Below are 7,606 nucleotides of genomic sequence, written 5' to 3' on the forward strand. Positions count from 1 at the left end.
CATCAGTGATGTGGGCCGCATTCGGCCCAGATCTGCGCCGCCTTGTAAAACCATATCTGGTTCCTGATATCAGCCTGAATTCACCCTCAACCATTTCATGAACCGTATTTGACCCACATTAAAAAAAACAATTGTTATAAAAATATGTTTATTGTCATAATTTGTGAACCTCACATATAACTCCACACCGACTGGAAAAATGCACTTTTCTTTATTTAACAGTGAACACAAAGTCCAAATGGGGATGCGGCTTACTCTTGAACGGTATTTTTTTGTCCATAAAATTGTTGCCATCTCCAGGTCCTCTTTTCTTCTCATGCTCTCCTTCTTGTCACCATCCCGATCGGGAGCCAGATGAGGCCCAAGGTGTTAGGCTGTTAGGTCTCACAGCGGCTGTAAGAACTGTTTTAACAAAAAAAACAAAAAACAAAAAAACGACCATGTATAGTAAGGCGTTTTATGCCGAAAAAAACGACCATGTAAGGCGTTTTTAGCCGAAAAAAACGACATAGTATAGTAAGGCTTTTTTAGCATGAAAAAAACGACCATGTATAGTAAGGCATTTTTGGACGAAATTTTTAGATGAAAAAAACAACCATGTATAGCAAGCCGTTTTTAGCAGAAAAAAACCGACATAGTATAGTAAGGCGTTTTTTGCCAAAAAAACAACCATGTATCCTAAGGCGTTTTTTTGCCGAAAAAAAACGACCATGTATAGTAAGGCGTTTTTTATACATGGTCGTTTTTTTCGGCTAAAAACGCTTTACTATACATGGTTGTTTTTTTCGGCAAAAAACCCTTGCTATACATGGTCGTTTTTTTTCGGTAAAAAATGCCTTACTATACTATGTCGTTTTTTTCGGGCTAAAAACGCCTTACTATACATGGTGGTTTTTTTCGGCTAAAAACACCTTACTATACATGGTCGTTTTTTTTTGGCTAAAAATTTTGTCCAAAAATGCCTTACTATATATACATGGTCGGTTTTTTTCGGCTAAAAACGCCTTACTATACATGGTGGTTTTTTTCAGCTAAAAATGCCTTACTATACATGGTCGTTTTTTTTCGGCAAAAAATGCCTTACTAAACATGGTCGTTTTTTTTGTCTAAAAACGCCATGGTCGTTTTTTTCGGCTAAAAATTTCGTCCAAAAACGCCTAACTATACATGGTCGGTTTTTTTCGGCTAAAAACAGTTTACTATACATGGTCGTTTTTTTCGGGCTAAAAACGCCTTACTCTACATCACTGGTGTCAAACTCGTTTCACATAGTGGGCCACATACGGCCTCGGTAGATGTCAAGTGGGCCGGACCATTAAAATGATACCATACTTTGCTATAAACAACCAAAACGTCTCCTGCGTTCCTTTTCTGACGTTAATGCTAAATTTGACGTTAGCCATTTCTTAGCGGCAGTACGGGTGGTCCCCCTGTCCCCGGTTTTGTTTGATGACATCATTTCTTCGGGTGGCCGGGTGGTGATGCGCGACGCTCGCCCGACTTGCGTGGGATCGGTTCGCATGCGGTGACGATGCTGGCCGTGAATGGTCGTTTGTCTTATACGTGCCCCGCGACCGACCGGCGACCCGTTCGGGGCGTCGGTCGTTATCTCCGAGGATATCTTTCACAAGCCGACCCGACTGGAGAATCGGTCGACGATACAATTGTTCGCTTCCAATGACAAAGGAGCGTTTGATTGATTCAACTCTGCGATCATTCTTAAACGGGCTCTTCTCATCTTTACAAATCAGCTTTGATCCGACTGCAGACTTGTAACACGACGTAGCATTTGCGCAATGAACTCTCACACGGGGAGGTACGAAGATTTGCCAGGTGACAACAACGGAAAAGATTTGGCCGCTCCGTGAGAGCTCCCGGCAGCACGCGGCGGAAAAAAAAAAAAAAAAAAAAAGCCGTGAAATCCGTCCTCGGTGGAGCCCGGGCCGCCGTTGCCCCCCGTGCCCAAATCTGACCTCTGGCTCGGCCTCGACTCCTTTTGCCCAAACACGGTCAGAGGAGCTCAGGCGTGACCGACAGACGGCCAACGTTCAAGCTGATCTGTTCCGCATCAGATTGTCCGATGGCTGCAGCGATGCCCCCCCCCCCCGCCCCCCCAGAGTTATTCTTAGCTTGCCTCGCTACTCCTTTTTAAGGCACATTTTTTCCGTAATAAGGCCGTTTGCAGAGCAGAGGAGGATCAAGGGTTGCCGAGCGGGTTCACCTTTTTCCACTTTGCTCAACGCTCTTGCCGGTGCGCTTTGTCCAATTGGAGCGTTTAACCGACATGCGACTAAAAACAGAATCTCCTCAGCCGCCCGGCGCTGGAAACTTGCCGTCTCCTCTGACTCATGCCCATCAGCGTGCCTCCACTTAGTCAGTCAGGAAGATCAAATCTTCTCCATTGTCTCAAAGCTGGCACCACACCAAACGAGTCAAGTCCACACCGGCCTGTTCAGTTTCAATTTCGATTTTGTTTCCAGGCCATGACAAAATGTGCAGAGTCCAGTTCGGGACTAGTCCGCAAAACCCAAACATGACCGGGATTGAACTCGCAACCCACAGACAAGCAAGCAATGAACGAATGAATGCTGGCTCGCTCCTTTTTATTTCTTCTTCTTTTCTCACAAGAAGAAAGAGGCCACAAAATCTTGCCTTTTCTTTCCTTTGCCCCCCCCCCCCCTCCTCGAATCTAAAAGTACCACAAGGTCCTGGATTTCTGCTTGAGGCTCAGGTAAGCATGGGACTGCAGGAATAGGATTAGCTCGATGGTCTAGGGTTTTTTTTATATGAAGTGCAGGAAACAAAGCCTCGGGGACAACATGAGTTGAACGTCACCCTAATTTGACCTAAAGCTTGGGTTCAAAACCCGAAACCTACCTTGAAACCCTAACCCGAGTTTAATTTCAAGACGAATTTGAAAAGACTAAGCACCCTAGTTTAAAGCCCTACTTTTAAGATAAGACAAGACAAGACAAGATAAGAAATCCTTCATTAGTCTCACGATGAAGAAAAGTAAACTTAAAACGCACTTTTGAATCCGTTTAATAGCCAACTTTGTCACACATGAAGGTTCAATGTGGTTTTCTGCCCCTCTAGTCTGGAGACGTTTTTTGTTTTTTCCCCCCCAGCCATGTTTTGAAGCGCTCCCTGTCAATGTTCGTTTGAGAGCACGACTTTTGGCGCCATCTCGTGGCCGCCATTGCGCACTGAAGCACATCCGGGCTATGATCTTGTCACCCGTTTCCATCTCGAGAGACGGCGACAGCCAGCCCGAAGCGCTCGCGGCCTGTGCCGGCGCCGCTCGGCCGCCTCCGAGCGCCCCCCTCGGTTGGCCGCCGTCCATCTCTGCTCCCCCCCCCCCCCTCCCCACCTTTCCAATCTGGCTTCCTTTACGTCTCGCCATGCCTCTCTCCCATAATATTGTCACCTTCCTCACCCATCATCGCTTTCCATCTCACTGTGCCTCGCCCCCCCCCCCCCGCCCCCCAGCCCATTACTGACGACTGCTCCCACTCTTGTTTTGCATTTGTCTCTCCACGTCACATGTCTGCTTCTCTGACAGTCCGGATGCGTTTCCAACGACCGTTTCCTTGCATTCCGCATTTCCGTCCCGCTTTTGAACCTTCTCCACACAAAAGTTGAATCTTGACAACTAATTGAAGTACTTTGATCGACTCGCAGAAACACGTTATCGTTTGAAATCGCCCAACTTGATATTGGCCTGCATTTTCCGCAAATATTGATTGAAAACACAACAGGCCAGACATCTTATGATCTTATTCCAAAAAAAAAATAATAAATGTCAACGGAAACACACCAGCCTGCAGCCACTGGCAACAAATCAACAACAACAACAAGAAAAGAATCGGCGAGTGAGACAAAGATGAAGAGGCCGCCCGCCGCCCCCGTGGACCCGCGGCCCATATGTGACTGTCAGAACGGCGTTGATGCTTTATCATCCCGCGAGATGTCCACGCATATTTTGAATGTCATCAAAATGCCACCACGCCAGACAATTCATCATTTAGAGGACACGCCACGTCGGTCAGGGGCAACAGACTGAAATATTACAGCGCCACTAAATTGATTTAAGGCCTGTAATGAGAAAAAAAAAAAAAAAAAAAAGCCCCGAAAATGGAGCCAAGCTCTCCCGTCAGTGGCGGGCGGGGCCTGCAATACGCTCCGGTGAAAGGCGTCGGCTTTTCAAGTGAAGAAGAGCCGGGGCGACTCAGATTAGAACTGTCATGGCTGCCAGCGTCTCCTCCAAATGGATTTGTTCAAGCAGATGGCAAAATGGATCCCAAATCCTCCCCCCCCAAGCGTTGTCCGGGGGACAACAAGTGACTGAAATGGCAAGCGTGCTTCCTATCGCAATAGGAGAAAAGAATTCAAGTGAAATTAAGACAAATGATCATGAACCGGAGTGGGAGGGGGTGGGGTGGGGGGGGGGGTGAGTCAAAATGGTCACAAATGGCTGCTAGCGGCGCTCCAAATTTGAGAACCCCCCCCCCCCAAAACAGTTGGCCTGAAATCAGAAGTTTGCAGAAAACGAGTCAACAAAACATGAAAGTGCTCACGAGTTGACGCGGCTTAAAGCGTCTGGAGAAGGCGCAACAACGAGGCACACGAGGCTACGCCGTAATGGGGGCGCTCTGCCGTTTTTTTTTTAGTATTGCGTCATGTTGAAAGAAAACGCAGCTCAAAGAAGTCTCTCACATCTATTTGATCTTTTTTTTTTTTTGGTGTCTATTGTCGCGGAGGGGCGACGAAGGAAGGCAACATCCAGCTGGAGGCAAACGCAGAACGCAGAGGGAGAAACTTTCAATAACAACTTCACACATCAGAGCTGAAGCGCGACAACCAACCATCCGCAAAACACATCCTACTTTTTTCTTTTTTTAGCGACACGTTCGAGTTGGGCAAAAAGTCAGCTCCCGAGTTTGTCATCATGGCATCATGAGTTCAACCTTTGTGGCGCCGTCCGATTGCGAGCCGTATTTCGACACATTCTTGACACGAGTGACGGAACGGGGAGACCACGTGACGCACTTCATGAATAACCGGCGGCGTCCAAGTCTCCGTAGGCAGAGCAGATGCTCAATTAGCAGTCAGAGGTGGTGGTGGTGAGGGGGGGGGGGGGGGGGGGCTGCGTCGACATCCGACAAACAGAGAAAAGGCAAAGAGGGAGGAGGCCATGACAATGAGTGATGGGCGTGCAAATGGCGGCTCTGCGAGGGGAAGGGGCGAGCAAAAGGAAGCCAGGGACGGGGGGGGGGTAAGGAGGGAGACGCTTACCTCCCTCCCCAGCTACCTCTCCGGTTATCGCTTGTCTGGGCCGCCAGGGAAAAAAAACAAAAACTTCCAACGGAACGTGACCCCCCCCCCCCCTTCTTTGTAATTGAGACACCGAGGCTTGATCCCAATTCCAATCCATCCTTTTGCGGATGATTTTACGAGCTTCAACTTGGCCGAGGCAAATGCGAAGGGATGAGTGGCGTCCCCCCCCCCTTCGACATGCGCTTGGCACGAAAGGTTGAAAAATGGTCAACGAAGCCTCCGTTGACTCACCCCCCCCCCCCCCCATGAAGATTTGGAGATCAGCTTTTGTACTTTGCGATGGCTCTCCAAGTACGTTCCACGTCGCCCCGAATTAGTCGGAAGCAGGAAGCAAGAAATTGGTGGAGAAAAGCAACCGATCGACGTCGTCAATCATTCAGCAGACGCCGCCTGGACGACATCAATTGCAAGCGTCGCATTATGAACCACCCCCCAGGCTCCAAAATAGCCCTCCCGGCTGTTCCAATACTTTTGAAGGGGAGCGTGTTTGAACATTTACTATTGAGGAAGGCAGAGCGGGGTTGGGGGGGGGGAAGTGGGGGTTTGGGCATGAGAATTCAATGAAAAATGTCAATCTAATGACTGGAAAGAGCGTAATTAACTTGGATTAGAAGGACAGTCATTGATTTGGAATCTTAAACTTATTCTTAATCAATCCAAGTCCCCCCCCACCACCAGCCCCTCTCCGCCTTTCGCGTCCTGCCCGGATACTTTCAAAGGCTGTCTGCTGTCTTATTTGTCTCATTTTGATGCGTTGGGAGGGCACACGGGGCAGGCGTGTCCGCTTGGATGCTGACTTTGAAAGCGCCGCCCCCGGCCTGAAGGATTTCGTTTGACAAGCCAAGTGTGAAAAACGTCACATTCCGGAAGCAGGCGCACAAACGCTTTTTTTTTGCTCGATCATAGCCAGCATGAGAACGAGTCGTATATTCAATTCAAACGAATTTGCAGTGAAAAACGGATAAAATAGTGTGCCGTAAATTGAGATGTGAGAGTGCCCCCCCCCCTCCCCCGCCCCCCAACTGTCAACATTGTGTTGGCTGTGCAAGGCAACTCCACTGTGGGGAGCTGTGCCTCTGCGACTGCCTGCTCCTTGTTGTCATCCTTCTTCCCCATTTTTTTACCTTTCGTTTTGTCTGCCCCCCCCCCCTTTTTTTTTTTTTGCTTCAGCATTGCATCTGCCATACCTGCTTGCAGTGCTCTTTTATATTTCGATATTAATATCTGCCATTGGCTGGCAAACGGTTGGGATAGGCTCCGGCACCGCCCCCCCCCGCCCCCAATTTATTTCCCTAGTTGTTGAAAAAGTGACATTCATCAGGATTTGGCAAGAGGAACAACTTCAAGACTTGACTTCTTGGAAAATGGCCGATACAAATGCAACAGTAGAGCAGCCTGTGACACGTTTGGCCCGGAGCAGGCTCCAACCCGCCTGTCTCTCGGTTTCCCCTGGGACCCCCCCCCCCCCCCCCTGCATTTTCGAAAGGGCTCAAGTTTGGTGAGTTTGCTGTCCGGCCGAGCCTCATTGTTATACAAGCACTTTTTTGTTGTTGTTGTCGTTTTGGCAGCGGGGGGGGGGGGGGGGGGGGGGGGGGGGGGGGGGGCGCTTCTCAGGGTCATTGATTCCCAAATGAAATGAAAAAGTCCGAAATAAGACAACTTTTTTTTTTTCCCTGCTTCGTTCTGATAAGCCCTTCCTGGCGTCTTGGAGCGACACGCAACTCGATTCCATCGCTACATCTACGCCGCCAAAAGAGCCGAATGTGTTTTGCTTGGCAATCTTGCGCCCCCCCCCCCCCCCCCCCCCCCATGTCGATTGCCACTCTTCCTCTTGACTTCGAGGCCGTTTAAAGGCTCAGAAAGGCTTTGCAGGTGTTTCAACTAATTAGGTGATTAGTGTGCTGTACCAGCAGATTACAAAATTGAGGGGTTACCCCCCCCCCCCCCCATACACACATTATGAGTGTTTTTCTTTTTTGCCCCACCTCACTGTAGCCATTAAGACGGCAGGCTTTTGTGCATCTGGCTTGGGCCACGGCATATTCCCAATTAAGGTGCCATAATAATATGCGGGTTGTAAAATCTTCCTTCTACGCGGCTGGAGAAATTCCCATAAAACGGTGACATAGTTGTGCACACACCGGGCAAAGAAATACTCGAAACGTGACCTTATTTCTTTGACCTTTGACTTTTGGAAGCGAGCCACACGCTCACGGCGGCATGTGGCAAATAGAACCTTAACGGCACGGCGGCAACACGCCGGCAGACT

This window comes from Hippocampus zosterae, chromosome 8 (assembly GCF_025434085.1).
Source record: "Hippocampus zosterae strain Florida chromosome 8, ASM2543408v3, whole genome shotgun sequence".
Taxonomy (NCBI): Eukaryota; Metazoa; Chordata; class Actinopteri; order Syngnathiformes; family Syngnathidae; genus Hippocampus; species Hippocampus zosterae.